The sequence below is a fragment of the Harmonia axyridis genome, chromosome 5, assembly GCF_914767665.1.
Source record: "Harmonia axyridis chromosome 5, icHarAxyr1.1, whole genome shotgun sequence".
NCBI lineage: Eukaryota > Metazoa > Arthropoda > Insecta > Coleoptera > Coccinellidae > Harmonia > Harmonia axyridis.
The window spans coordinates 14,746,551-14,763,039 of NC_059505.1; the positions used below are offsets into that span (position 1 = coordinate 14,746,551).

A 16,489-nucleotide genomic window follows, 5' to 3' on the forward strand; every position below is an offset into this window, starting at 1 on the left:
CGGAATGATACCAAATACAGCCCAGAATCAAATATCTACAAATTAAACGATATAGCCAATTGTATACGAGTTCATTGAATCTGATATATCTGCTATATCATCAAGCTCGTCATTTTTTAGTGGTTCCGAAAACTCAATATCGGGACTCAAAGAAACTCCATCCTCCATTGATGATAGAGTAATACAAAAAATTATTAACTTCAAACAACAAAGCATGGAGGAGCTGTATAATACAAAACTCTGTACCCCGTATAGGTGCAGTGACTGATTTTTGTATTTGTTTACAGAATAAGCCGACATATTTAAATTGAAGAGCTTTCTCCTCATCCAAAAAAAATCTTTTCCATCTCTTAACCAACGCGATAATGACTTTATAATTAAATCTGAAAACAAAAAAAAAAGAACCAGAAAGGAGTAATAAATATTAGTTTCCATTTATTTGAAGTTAGTGACCCATTCTAAAAAAGAATCCGAAACTGAATGTTCAGCTTGAAATGTATAAATTGGACAAGTATTCACTAAGTGGTCAATGGTTTCTTCTACACCACACTCACATAGTGGGCTACCAATAGAATGCCATTTGAAGAGCGTACTATTGCAACGATCATGACCATCCTAAGTCGATTTAAAATACACCAAATTTTCCTAGGAAGATTGAAACCTAGAACTTTCTCTGAAGGATCAACGTTTAGACTTTCGTTGAAGACATTACAAGAACTCCATTCCGAACGCCAAATTTCGTTGTCATTTTCATTAGATTGAAGGAGGGAGGTATTAATCCATAAAGGTTTGAGTGACTTTATACTGGCAGTTCTTCTACTATCTGGGAGATAAAATAAAATTGGAAATAAGTTCGGGTGGAAACGAAATTTTTTTCAAGATTTCTTGAACGAGACCTATATACGAAAATGAAGTATATGTGATAGCACTGGTAACAAATGTGAAGGAATTGATCTAATAGTTCCACTGATAATTCTCATCAGAAAGTTAAGCTGTGCATCAATTTAATGAACATAAACACTTTTGAACTAAACATAACAACAGCAGAAGCAACATAACAGTGCTGACATCAACACCCTTTGAAGAACCAGCTTATCTATGCAACTCGCGAAGGAAATAGAGAAGGTTGAAAAGTAATGAAATACAACAAGCATTACTTAATCTGAAAAGTAAAGCATTTCCTGGGAAATAGAGTTGAAGTATTGATGAAAGCAACTTCAAAGAACCAAAACTCGGTCAGTATATTGCAGTCACAGTAACTGGGTGAGCTGCTCATCCTGTACCCCTTCATATACCAACTAATTATCACTTTGTGTTCACCAAAAGACCGACAGTAATCGCATCGCGACGTGTGGTTATGCGCACGACTCGTGTTAGCGTTAACTTTGTAGAGAAAATAGTTTATTTGCTAATGAGAAGGTCGTTTAATACAACCAGACAACCTGGGTTAGATCTGTCTTTTCTTTGCATCAAACCGCTTTCTGTCTAAACCGTGGCTGCAAGGCAAATGGGTAAAAATAATAAACCTGATTCCTCTCAAAGGAGTAGCAGGGTGCCACATCTTATTAGGCCAATTGAAAAGTCCCCTGTCTGATTCACAGATGGCGGTGCTAGTATTAAATCCATATGATTTTTAGTTAGTACCAACCTTCAAACGATACGTGTCAAAATTTGACAGCAGTCCGAACATTAGTTTGTGAGATATAGCGTGAGTGTAGCTACTTTTGTTATTTGAGAATAGACAAAAAAAAGGATTTCGTGCGCTTATAAATATTGCTTTTTGAAGGGAAAAAATTACAGTTGAAGCAAAATCTTGGCTTGATGTAGTCGCGGTCTGCACCAGGAAAATCAACTATCATTGATTGGTATGCTAAGTTTAAACGTGGTGAAATGAGCACCGAAGACGGCGAACGCAGTGAACGCCCAAAAGAGGCCGTCACAGACGAAAAAATCGTTCACAAAATAATTTTGAATGTCCGTTAAGTGAAGTTGATCGAGATAACAGATTGTGAAGATATCATCTGAATGTGTACATCAATCATTTCCGAATATTTGTACATGAGAAAGCTGTACGCAAAGCAGTGCGCGCGATTCTGAGCAGTGTTTGAAGCTGTTTAAGTGCAATAAACCTGAATTCTTGCGTCGATATGTGACAATGTGCTACATCATTTCACCCCGTAGTCCAATCAACAGATGCAGAGTGGACTGCACACGATAAACCGAACTCAAAGCGAGGAAAACACAACAGTCAGCTGGCAAGGTTATGGCATCAGTATTCTGGGATGCGCAAGATATAATATTCATTGATCACCTCCAAACGAGCCAGACCATCAACAACGACTATTATATAGCGTTATTGGGTCGTTAAAAAACGGCCGCATTTGAAAAAAAAAGGTCAATCATTGAAAACAATGGCAAAATTGCATGAATTGGGCTTCGAATTGCTTCTTCATCCACCGTATTCGTCAGATCTGGCCTTCAGCGACTTTTTCCTGTTATCAGACAGCGTCTAGAAATTACGTTATTGTTATATTTACGAAATTTGTATTAGATTTTTTTTCGATATCAAGAAGAAATTCAATAGATGTGTTTATAAAACACTGTTTTTTCGATGGGAAAAATACTGTACGGAATGACTTGATGAGTGTTATTCATTCAACAATGGTTAAAATGTGCTCCAGGGAAAGACTTTGGCTCTAATGAAGAAGTGATTGCAGTGTTTCTAATTCGAAAGCAAAAAAGATATTGAAAAGCAAGAGTAGTGTTGGAGTACATGCATCACTCTCATATTTATTTATTTATTTAATACATATACAATGTTCTACAGCTTTAAACCCAACTACAGAACAAGGAGCATAAGAAAAATAATGTTACATATTCTAAAAAAAAAGAAAACAAAAAATGCTCAGTCAGTCAAAATAATGAGATCTGATATTTGAAATGAAACAATTAAAAATATCCAAGTGAGAACTCACAGTATTACAGGCATCACACAAATTATAAAGTGGTGAATACTTTAATGTATTCGTATGAGGTGTCGGCATATAAAATGTATTTCTAACTCTAGAGGATGGTCTTGGAATAGCAAAATTTAGTTTTTCGAGAATGCTAGAATCTTTAATGACTCCGTTTATTAGTTTGTGAGCAAATACAACTGAATGACATTCTCGTCGACATTTCAAACTATTCATGCAGTGTCTGCTCAAAAGCAGGTTCTGTGGAAAACAGATAGGCGGGTAGACATCATCTGCTCTAAATGAAAACAGTTTTAGACAACGCCGCTGCACAGACTCAACTCTCTCAATATGGACCTGATAGCAAGGAGACCAAATTATAGATGCGTATTCTAATTTTGATCTGACATATGCATAATAAAGAGTCTTTAATGTGACTATGTCAGAAAAATCGCGAGAGATTCGCGCTATGAGCCCGTACATTCCATTCGCAGCAGACAAGGTAGCATCAATGTGTGGCACAAACGAAAGTTTCGAGTCAAAATTCACTACTAAATCAGTTAACACTGATGGACGCTGGAGAACTTTGGACGCTATTGTGTAATCAAAAAGAATAGTATTTTTATTTTGCGTAAATGACATAACATTATACTTCTCAGCGTTCAAAGGTAACCCGTTTCTCCTACACCACTCTTCAACGCGCTGCAAATTAGAGGCGAGTCGCAAGCAGTCTCATACATTGCTTACCTCCAGGTATATTTTGAAATCATCAGCATATAACAAACAGTAGACATCAACTACCTCCGCCAAATCATTTATAAATATTATGAAGAGGAGTGGCCCAAGGTTACTTCCTTGAGGCTCTCCAGAAGTACTAGAGAATACTGTAGACCTGACTCCCCTGAACTCGACATATTGCTGCTTATTGGACAAGTAAGACCTGAAAAGACCAATGAGAGCCAAGGAAAGTCCAAATTGGGACAACTTCCTCAGCAATATTCCATTGTCAAGCAGATCAAAAGCCTTTGAAAAATCAGTATATAATACATCAACTTGGGACTTTCTCTCAATGACTTCGGAAATATACTGGGTTACGTTGAAGAGGTTGGTAACTGTCGAACGACCTCTAACAAAACTATGCTGAAATGGAGTTATTCGATTGCAGACATGGGAGTATAAATCTATTATAAAGGATAACTTCAAAGATCTTACTGCAATTACAGATTATCGATATTGGTCGGAAATCATATGTGACTATGTTGACGAATAAAGTCGAATTTTTCAGAGGAATGTGTTTCAACGAGTTAGGTTAGGGTCTCATTGGGTGAACTGTTACAATATGCTGCACTTTGAACTTCTTATTCTCAGCTTCAAAAATGCATCTATTGAGATTGGAAATGAAAAGATCAATGCGGTATGAGATGAAGAAGGAGCAGGGCAGCTCATCGACTGAAATCAAACAACAAAAAATAAAATTCTACTCTAATTTCGAAAAATGTGGCAATTCAATTATCATTCCATAATTGTCAGATAATTCAACATATTCAAAGGGTCAATAGGCTATAAGGACAATTACCATAGAGTGAAAATAATATATTTGACAGCACTGAATAATATCATACGGTACTACTTTCTAGTGTAGTCGTATTCGAACACACATTTTTCATTATAATTGAGCCACATCGAAAATTATACCTCAATACAAACTAAACAGCGCTGAAGAGTATCATATCATATATTAATGTCACTGAAAAATACTTCAGTTTTCACACGTGTCTGCATCCATGCTGATGGCAAGATTGTTAGATAATTTACCCTTCTCAAATGGTATGATGGGCTATCAAGACAATGAGTATACAGTGAAACTAATATGTTTGACAGCACTGAAGAACTTTATGTGGTACTACTTTCCAGGGTAGTCCTAAATGAGGTCTAAACAGTGCTGGATGGCATCTTATGAAAATACTTGAGAGATACTTTTTAAGTGAGAAGTTATAATAATATGCTATTAAATATTGACTTCTATAATACATATTTGTATATAAAATTCAGTAGGAGGAATGTAGTAAATTATCATATAAATGGAGTAAAATATGCGTGATTACTAGTATATCAAATAAGAATCAATTGAACGTTATTATTAATTTATATCTTCATTATAACAAGTACTTTGTTCTCATTCAACAAAAAATAATGAAGTTCTTTCCGAAAGGTAAAAATAGGTCGGCAAATGAATGCCTGTTTTATGTCACAAACACAAATGGAAGAAGAGAATAATGTTTTCATTTAAATTTAACGAGAATAAAGATCATTGAAGAATGAAACCTGAATAACGAGACGAATAGGGAAATAGCACGGCAGCAAATCGACTGAAATGCAACAACAAAGAATAAAATTCCACCCTGATTTCGAAAATTGTGGAGATTTAAATATTGATCACTTAACTTTAAGATGATTCAACCAATCTGAAAGGTCAATAGGCTATAAAGACAGTTACTACACAGCAAAACTAATATGTTTGACAGCACTGAAGAATATTATATGGTACTACTTCTAGTGAGGTCGTATTTGATCAATAGATTATTCTGAAAGGAGAATTAGGAAAATATTTACTTGAAAGGTGGAGGTGAAATTATATTCTATAAAATATTGGTTTCTATAAACATACTTGAATATCGAATTCAGTAGGAAGAATTTGTTAAATAATCATGAAAATAGTGAAATATGCGTGATTGAATCAGATGAAAATGATTTCAACTTTATTATATGATACATATAATGCAGCGCTAGAATAGAGCCAATGCAGAAGTAATCGCCGACACTGAGCCCTTTTTTGTAGCGAAAGAAAAATGGTATTGAAAAGTTAGAAGATCGCTATAATCGCTGTATCGCCCTCGAAGGCAACTATATTGAAAAATAAAATCAAATTTTGCCAAAAAAAATGTGTCTTACCATGGAGACCGGGGACTTTTCAATTGGCCTATTACAAATTCAAAAAAGACTGACATCAAAAAACTTTCGATTTTGGTAGCAAACCGTCATATCAGAACCCGTTCTGGGATCGGACAGGAAAGCGAATGCAGAGATTAACCTCCATCCTGTCCAAAAGAGCGAGAAGAATGGGGACTGTCTGCGACCCTTAAAAATATTTCCCTGCAAAATATGATATATCGGCCCTTTACAGCCGTAGGAGCGCCTCTCACGCTCCGGACGTTGACATCGGGCCATATTTCACGTTTCATTCGGATTAGGATGAGGGCCCGAATTGTATTTTCCCGGCTGTATGGAAGGAATTAGTGGACTGCACGACGTAGTGACGGATTGCTAGACGGAATCCGGAAATGGATAGGTTCCGGAAGGATGTAGCACCTCTATTTTCGTATACAAAAGGCGAGTTAGATTCGATCTTTTCATGGAAGTTTGCTTGGAATATTGAATAGGGAGAACGATATTAGTTGAAAGGATCAGGCACCTGTATGTATCAAAAATGGTTATAGGTTAGTTTCAAATGCCCCTGATAAGAAAAGCTGATCAGAAGACTCTGTTCAACGCTGGTTACCAAGTTATAGGGTGTTCAAAGTAGACATAGTGATAAAAGCTATAAATGTGGTATAACTTTAGAACCGAGGCACAATTGAATAGATGTTTTACTACTTTGCAGTTAAAAAAGCTGATCTTCATTGATTGCTAAGGCTTTTTAATTTTTCAGATGCATTTATCGTCTTTACTCATGAGTCATATGATACCGGATCCGGATAGCTGTCTTATAAAGGGTGTTTTTTTTAGAGCTATAAAACTTTAAATTGCATAGAACAACGATGGATTATTCGATTGACATGAATTTTATTTATCCGCAAGATAATCTTGTGGCATTAAATTTTAAATATGATTTCTGGCATATGGCCGCCACGGCTAGCTCGGATGTAGTCCAATCTGGACGTCCAATTTTCGGTGACGTTTTCCAACATTTGTGGCCGTATATCGGCAATAACACGGCGAATATTGTCTTCCAAATGGTCAAGGGTTTGGCTTATCCGCATAGGTCAATGACTTTACATAGCCCCACAGAAAGTAGTCTAGCGGTGTAAAATCACAAGATCTTGGAGGCCAATACACAGGTCCAAAACGTGAAATTAGAAGGTACCCAAACCTGTCTTTCAATAAATCGATTGTGGCACGACCTGTGTGACCACAGCTCCTGGACATCATGATTGTTCAATTCAGCAATGAAAAAGTTAGTAATCATAGCTCTATACCGATCACCATTGACTGTAACGTTCTGGCCATCATCGTTTTTGAAGAAGTACGGACCAATGATTCCACCAGCCCATAAAGCGCACCAAACAGTCAGTTTTTCTGGATGTAACGGTGTTTCGACATACACTTGAGGATTAGCTTCACTCCAAATAGGGCAGTTTTGTTTGTTGACGTAGCCATTCAACCAGAAGTGCCCTTCACCGCTAAACAAAATAAAATGGACGTAGTGCGCGTTACGTATTCCGAACAGAACCATTATTTTCGAAATAAAATTGCACTATTTGAAAGCGTTGTTCAAGCGTGAGTCTATTCATGATGAATTGCCAAACCAAACTGATGATAAATCACTTGACAGCTGTTAAATCGGTCGCCATCTTGAACAGTAATGCCAACTTAAAGTTATATACCTAGAAAAAAAAACACCCGTTACATACATTGTTTTATTTTTATTATTCGTCTATAATTTCGCTATTTTTTGGAGTATTAATAAAAAAGAATATTAAAACAGCATTCTTCAATGGCGCCCTATCAAACAAGTCTATGATTCAACTAGTATCGTCAGCTACAAAGTTGATAGGGTTAACTTAGTTCCTTTTGATCATTTATTATTGCCGTCAACTTGAAGGTATTGCTGTGCTAGGGTACTTTGGTTTCCCAGAAACCATAAAATGCTTGCAATTTGAACGCTGGCTCTTGTTTTACATGTGCATATTCTTTTGAGAGAGAGCAATACCTAAAATTGTTTACTTCAAACAATGAAGCATTTGTCGATAAATTTCAGTATAAGCAGAGGAAATGTGAACGAGGCATAATACATTTCATCATACGATACAAGAGCACAGATAAAAACCTCAGTAAAAACGCTGTCTTCCCGTATGGGTGTAGTGATTGGTTTGTGCAATTGTTCAGAAATTTAGCTGACATATTTATATTTGAAGACTTCTTCAACTTATACCTGAAATGAAAAATTAAGAATTATAGAGGAAAAACTTGAATTAAGGAGAAACCACAATTTCTAACCAAAAGGAGTAGTCTGTTAGTTTCGGAAAACATAAAAAGAAACTGAAAGTCGATGGTTCGATAACTGAATTTGATATTTCATGAATTTTATCTAATTAATTATTCTTCTTCTTCATACGTTAGGACAAAGTCCTGTGTTTTCTACAATATTCCTCATTCCTGGGATGCAGAGGTCCAACTTTCATACCAGCTCTTTGGTGGTCTCCCTGGAAGTCTTGCAGTGTTAGGCCTTTTCGTTTTTGCTATTTTGGGCAGTCGTGAATGGAAATTCATTGGCTTATGGATTCTCATCAATCCCTAAGAACAATTGATAACAATACATGAAATATCAAAATAAATTATCGAAACATCGACTATTACTTTCTTTCTGTTTTCCTGACTACTCCTTTCAGTTAGAAATTGAATTTTTGCGTTAGTTCAAGTAACTCTTTTCATTCGTAGAATTGATTGATAGGATGAAAAATATACGTTTTAGTTCGAAAATCTTCAGTTTTCATGAATTTGATCTTTTTCTCCAGAGATATTATGACTGGGCCAGAGTGGACTATAGTGTACTTTGTTCATGCTCAAAAATTTGTATTTTTTTTTGTGAGTTAATTGGCTTCGCCTCAACTCTTATAAAGTTCATAATAATAATAATAAAATACCGTCCTCGTCGAAAACATTTTTTTCATTAGAATCTCATTAAGTCATAAACCGTTGAGTTTATTCTCAAGTTATGGCATATTGCTGATATTTTCATAAAATGAGTTATTTAATGATGCAATAATATACTGGGTGTGCCATTTAAAATCAGAAAGTAGTGGCATGATTCCAGTATAAACCGGAAGTTGTAGAGGTTTGAAAATATTTGAGAGAGAAATATCATCGTATCAAACCCCCAATATGCAAATTTTCAGTACAAAATTATGATAATGATAATAGGTCATCGGGGTGAATCACCCTATATATATTCTTATCAGATCCATCAAAATCCATTCGCCCACTCGAGAAAAACAGAGCTTTCAACGTTCCGATGATTCGGTTTCCAGAGGGTAAATTTAATTTCTATCTACTTGCATCTTTCGAAATTCAATTTGAACAATGGACGCACTTGTGAAACGCCTCAGGCTTTCGGTTAACGATTCTATTCTCGGCAGGACGAATTCAATTTATTCTAATTCCGACAAGAATCGGTCAGCGGAATATTTTGCCTGCTCTGAGCTGAGAATTCCCGAAACTGAGTTGCAACACGTAAGTAATATTACATGAGGAATTTTGCTGAAACTAAAATAGCAAGTTTATGGATTGCCTTTCCGCAGAAGATAGTCTTTCGTTATAGGAAATTATATTGTCAATAAGATGAAATATTGGGTTTTAAAAATCATATAAGACCTCAACACTAAGGAATCCAATCTCGCATCAAAATATCAATCCCGCAAATTCGCGGGATAAAAATTATCAATCCCGCGGATCCGCAAGAATGCGGGATTGTTAATAATATATATACTCCACCTATTAAACATGCTCATAAAAACGTCTCATACTATTAAAAACATAGGTACCTACTATAGTATCAAAGTGTTTATTTCATGGCAAAAGCTGTCAAGTTTTGTCGCGGGTAAAGTCATTTCATGTTTTAATAACTTGTCAAGTGTTGTTCGTACTCGTGCTCGTACAGCCATAGAAGAAGGCTGTGATTATAGTACCCAAGCGGTACAAATACTATGTTTCGATTCCTCTTCTAAGGTTTAAAGCGATGGATCACGTTTAGTTGCTAGATTAGATAAATATCCTGATCAGCATAAGTGAAATAGTCTTCGGTTTGGAATTGTGTTTTGTCTTCTGGAGACACCTCTATTTGCAGTCTGTCAGTCAAACTCTTAATTTCATTTTGTAATGTTGATTTGCTATGAAGTACAAATGTTATCTTCTTGGCCATTTGTAGACATTGACTGTTATTCCAGATATTTGCCTGGGTGTTCTAAATACAGTACCATACTTGTCATTAACGAACTGCGCTCTTTTATCCTAGAAAATAAAGCTTTAACCATTTCTTTACTCAATGTCGAGTTATAATGATTTTCCAATTCGGTTATCATGAATCGTAGTGTAATTTCAGCAATAACTAGTGTTGTACCTCTTCGTCCATAACTTATGAGTAATTTATTGCTTTCTGGGACGTTTCAACACACGGTTGCACTTTTATTGTCTAATATGCAATTTCAATATTGAATCCCGCAGATCTCGCATGGAAAATCCCGCAATTTTGATCCCGCAGAATTTCAGAGGGAACCAGCATTTGTGAGATACAACATTTGCAGGATTGGATTCCCCACAACCCAATGCTAAAATCAATATCATTCAGCACTTTATGTGGAGCATTAAGTGGAGTAGCTTAAGCTAGACTTCGCCCCTATATCATGAAATATTTTTCTTCTTACAATAAAGGTTCTATTATTATTAAGTCGATTGCGATCTTATATTTTTTTCTATTCCTCCTTACAAAATTTGTACATCTCACCAGCTATGTAACTGCCTATTTTAAGCACTGTGCAACGTAAACTGTGCGATTTCATTGTAAATTGAAAGTACGATCAACAACCAATACAGTAGCATCTGTAGAGTAAATCGCCTAACAGCATGAATAATAATTATATATATTATTCAAATTATCACGAATACACAATAATCAAAATGTACAGTTGTTCTGTCTGAAGAAGCAGCAGTAGCTATGTTACTGCAATGTCCTCAAAGAAAATATTTGGTACAGGAAACCTTTCCGAATAAAGGGGAATGTGCTGAATTACATACTCTTGCCAAATCGGGAGACGAAGTTCGCCGTCAACCAGCATCAAATTGTGCTAGTATGTTCGCCTATTATATAGAGAAACCAGTGCTCCAAATTTTCGAGCATAACGTCGGTTTGCTCTTCTTCGAACAAGAATGTTTCTGCATCTATTTAAGCAGAGGTGATACTTTCAGATTTCACGCATTAGTACAATATAGGCTATGTATCCAAGAAGACTGGCTCGAACAGATCAAATGACCCTTAAATAACTATTTGAGATAACGAAAAATGAAATTTGTCAAAAAAGATATATGATGCAATTTAAGCAATTTTAAGAGAAAAACTACATATGAACATATGTCCTAAATGTCTTACCTTTTGAGATACAGGGTGGTAAAGTTTTCAAAAATAAAAAAATATGAAATCTGTATTCTGTACTGTTGAATTTTTTAAGTCCGACGCATGGGTTTCATCTAAAAAAAATCTACGTATGTCTCTACATGGTGATACTGTCATATGTATGTATTAACGATATTGTTATGATCATGCATAGAAACAGTTTTTATTTTTTTGAGCGAAAACCGTGCTTCGGATTGAAAAAAAGGCAAGTGATCAACTTTGGTAAGAAATGATTGGGAATTTCAAAAATAATTTTTATTTCAGGAAAAATCTGTGGCGTACCATCAATGTCTGCCAAAATATCCAAGTCAAATTACGTAAGAACGGCACTGGTGAAAATTAAAAAAAAATGCCTCTACATTCATAGTATATGTATGTAGGGTTTTTATTATCGTTGTCTAGGGGTTTATATAAAAAGGCCGCCGGAACTTAACTATTGTTTATTTACACAATGTACAATTCAACTTCAATTGAATGTACAGCCACTGAACTTTCGTCTATCGAACTATCGAAGCTATTTTATTCCGTCTAATTGTTAATAGTCTAATTATCGAATTATCTAACTCGCTGCGTCTACTATATTTCACGTCGAATCATATGCGTCTATCACGTCGAATTCTTCAACCTTTTCCGTCTAATCTCTAACGTCGAATACTAACTATGTCTGCTTCTCTCTCAAGTCGAATTCGACCCTCGTTCGTCTGTATCGTACCTCAGTCCTTAAGTCTCAAGTACCTCCTCCCCTTACGTCTCCCTATATCGATGAATCTGCATGGTCCAACCTTTTAGGGTCGATCGTGTAGTTCTCGTTTCGTAAAGTCAGTAGCGTATCATTCAGTCGGGTGTTAAGAATTTGGATCCCACATGTATGACAAATTTCATTGAAATATCTGAAGTGGTATTGTAGATATTAATAATAAATGATTTATTTTTGAAAACTTTACCACCATGTATGTCAAAAGGTAAGACGTTTAGGTTTTTTCTTGAGAAGGGGCCAAAAATCACCCTCATAAATATTGACATTCAATAGGAAACACCCTGTATATATTTTCCCCGGCCCAGTTTAAACGAAATATTGGCCATGAAATCGGAGCCATCCACAGAGCATACTTGCCAAGTTTCATCAGGAATTTAGTATTAGATTCAATGAGTGCCGTGAACGTGAGGATAGGACATTTGGAATTATCTTCAAGATTTAAATTCCACATAATGTATTTTCATGACGGCAAACGGCTTACTTTTTTTGATAGCTCTTTTATACACTCCTTTTGAGGCATTTTGTAAAATATTACCATCTGCTCTCGGAATTTTAGTCAAAACTGATTTTTTTGATTAAGTTTTTTTCTCGTCAACTCATTTTAGTGGGAGCACTAAGACAAAATACGTTGGCGTCTAATTCTATATATTTCGTGTTATATTTTCATTCCACTTCCAGTCGAAATACTTGAAATAGGAGCGTTCATAATGAATCAAATATATTTTTCTCAATACAAATATTTAGAATAATTATATCTGCTGAAAAATTTCCGAGTGAATGCTTCAAAACTAGTTGAATAACTAATAGAAAACGAATATATGAAAATATTTCGTTGAATTCCTTAAAAATACTCACCAGGTCTGTTTGTTCGTTTGAATTGGCGTAAAATATGTAATCATGTTGTTTAATATACTGCAGAGAATTAACTAGAGCAAATTCAATTCGGTTATGAATGAAAAATAAAATGTAATTGAATTCGGATAATTGAAACTTCAGAACCTTATTTTCTTGTATGTAGCGAATGATGACGTGCAAAACCTCTGGATAAACATTATAGATTGTTTTTTGATAATCATTTTGCAGCGCAGCAGGAATTGATTTTATCAGAGTTACGTCAGCAGGACCAGGAAACGTATTGAGCACTAATCTGCAGGAAGAGAAATAATACGGTCGTGATATTAATCAGAAAATTCTGGATGTGAACTGAAGAAAATTTTCATAATAATAATAATAGATGTTCATTTGTCCACGAACACTGTCTACATGCTGATTGATATGATATACAGGGTGAGCCTTTGACATTTACATATACATTTACCATTTTTTTCGATTCGGTCTAAATAAAAAGATATTTTGAATCTGCATAATGAGCTATGCCACCCGCACACTAAACTTCTTCCAACCAAAAGAAAAATCTGCTTCAGAATAAAAAACTAACTTTATGTTCCTTAGAATAATCTATTTTAGAGATAATTACACTGTCCAGTATTAAGGTTTTGTTTTATGAGAAGAAACCCAACAAAATATTGAATTCCTATATACAGTACAGTTCCATTAAATGTAAGATATTTGAGTACTGCTTCTCCAAAAAAGACTTTTTTTGCAACAAAGACTAATTATATGTAACTTGAACTTCTGGCATTGTTTATTTTATTTTGAAGGTACTTCTCAATTAATTTCCTTGTGTTATAGACAACCATATTACTTGATTCAAACTGAAGTAGGTATTCAATCTAAATATCTCTAATTGAATATTCTGCTCCATTCAACTCCTTGAATGGAGCATTTGTTTTCATATTAGAACTGTTATGCCCCTTTTGAAAGTATGTCAATCAAATGCTCTAGAATGAAATTATCGAATAGTAAACGAATAGATGTTTTCAATCACATAAAAATGTATTTCAATATGGAGTGGTTGGTCTCAATGTGAGTTTGAATGACCTGAAGAAAAATACAGAAAATGTTCGGTAACAACAGTCATTAGTGGGATTTTCAGATCTTGATTGGTGTCATTTTATTTTGTGTAAATTTTGTGATCATGAGTTTCAAGAGTGATTTGAATTCTTTTTTTTTTATAGAGTTGCATTCAGCCAAAGAAACCACTTTTCAGAAATTCCCCGATAATTTTTTTAGATACACTTACTCGAGATGGTGCATCGTACGAGAAAATATAAGAAATACTCTTATTTTTGAAAATGGTCAAATATTTCTCAATGAGCAATTAAATTACGTTTAAAAATTGCGTTCTTTGAATTTCTGGTATTTTTATAGAATGTAATATGTAATGGTCATAAAGAAGGAACTGGAAGTTTTGGATTGAATTTTGTGTTGAGGGAAGATTCATCATATCAATTGAAAACTATATTCCGGAAATCATTTCCTTCGATAAAACCGTATGACATATAATTGAAAAATTATTCTTTTGTGGATTTTTAACAGCCTCTATCTTTTCAAACAGACCGAATCGGAAAAATGGTAAAGGAAAAAAGTGTTTCATTTGACCTCAGGAATCTACTGATAAAATATATGATAAGTCATAGACTCACCCTGTATATACGCAAAATATCAACACGAAATTTTTTCCATATATACAGGCCGTTCCTAGATTGGAGGTGCAAAGGAAAATGAGAGATTTCTTGGGTAATTCGAAGTAAAAAAGGTCTAGAAATATGTGCCTGTAAACCCTTCGTTTTCGAGATAAAGGGTGTATTTTGTATTCCTACTTTTTATCATAATCATATCAGGTTATCGAATCTTCGATAAATTTTCGCTACAGATTGAGTAAATAAGTACCAAAACTTATATGTAATTAATATAGTTATCACAGCTTCAGAACATATTAATTTGAATTTTGCTGAGGATTACTAGACAATTGTTTGAAATCTGTTTCTCGAATTTGGTAGCAGATACAACAAAACTACAAGTAACCGAAATGTGTAGTACTGGACCAAAGCTTTTTTTCACAATTTTCCAAACTACTTTGGTTCACCACAAAAAAAGATCTGGAGGAAAGATGCTGACACTATTCCAGAAAAAATATCAACCTCTAGATTTGCATTCAAAATCTGCAACATTATAAAAACTTCAAATTCGAATATTTATCCAATTTTGAGTTGAATATCTTGCGAAGGGAAGGCGCAAGGAGAAAAACACTTGGAGAAATCAAACTTTAACACCCTGTATCTTGAAAAAAATGTGGAAGTTTGTGGCACGAGTGTGGAAGTTTGTGGCACGAGCCTGAAAGGCGAGTGCCGCAATCACACGAGCGAGAAAAGGACTTTCTCCACATGTTGCACACTATACTTTTCCTACAACTGCACAAATTTCAATAATTTAAGTAATGGACTTGATTCAAATCAAAATGGCCTTCGTTGACAGTATGTGCTAATTTATTGCGTTTCTATAGAAACGACTCAAATGCCCAATTTCATTGGTCTAACAAGCGAAGTGTGGGCAAAGTGCCGTGGGGAATAATATTTCTCTAATTCTGTGGTTATTCTGTTCATTCTTCCACATCTTGTAGAACAAAATCGTGCGAGAATATATCAGAAACGCACAGTTTTCATGGTTATATTTTATTATTCTATGTTGGTACACCGAACTTTCCGCCACGGCTTTATCTGTCAATTCATCAATTTGCCTTAAAGAAATCAGTTCTGCCAACCAACATTTTTCAATGCAAAAATCACTAAAATATATTTATGGAAATATTTCATTAATTTCAATGAAAATGCAATGAATTAGAGAAAATAATGTATAATACTCGTACAGTAGGCTCATTCTACCACTCGTTCATTCCAAAACTCGCCACTTTGTGGCTCGTTTTTGAATTTTGAACTCGTGGAAGAATATCAATGCCTTCTGCTCTTGTATTATAAATAACTATTCCCACAGTATGAGCAATACATGGTTTTGGAATTGAGTAAGCTGTGGAGAATACGCTACTTTTCATAGCAGTAGTAGGAAAATACTTTTTTCTTAAAATGATCCGAGGAACCTGTCATTTTCGTTTGACCCTCCAATTAAGAACAGCAAAATCTAAACATGATCATAAAATAAATATTGATTATTCCTCACCCAATAAACGAATTTCTTAGGATTCTGACCACGTGATTAGCTAATATTTAAAATCTATCGGCTTCGTGGTCACGAAAATATTTTTGATTTAATTAAATACAATTTGTTTCGATATTATTCTTTAATTTTTTAAGGATCTGATTTTGCGATCAAAATGAAATTTTAGTTTATAATAGTTCTACATTAAAATGCAAATTGTTATATCGATTCGAATTCGTATTTTTAAAATTGATAGGACAACAAAATTTCTAGAAT

General features: G+C 34.7%; 1 protein-coding gene across 6 annotated transcripts in view; it reads right to left on the bottom strand.

Annotated features, from left to right (window-relative positions):
• The window catches only part of LOC123680559 (protein-tyrosine sulfotransferase), a 366,815-nt gene that overhangs the window by 129,468 nt on the left and 220,858 nt on the right, over positions 1-16,489 (bottom strand). The window contains exon 1 of one of the 6 annotated variants that reach the window (XM_045618519.1): positions 13,013-13,112. The exons of the other annotated variants lie outside the window; for them this stretch is intronic. The gene's annotated coding sequence lies outside the window, so the exon portion shown is untranslated. Of the gene's footprint in view, positions 1-13,012; positions 13,113-16,489 lie in introns of those variants that run through there. 6 annotated transcript variants of the gene reach the window in all.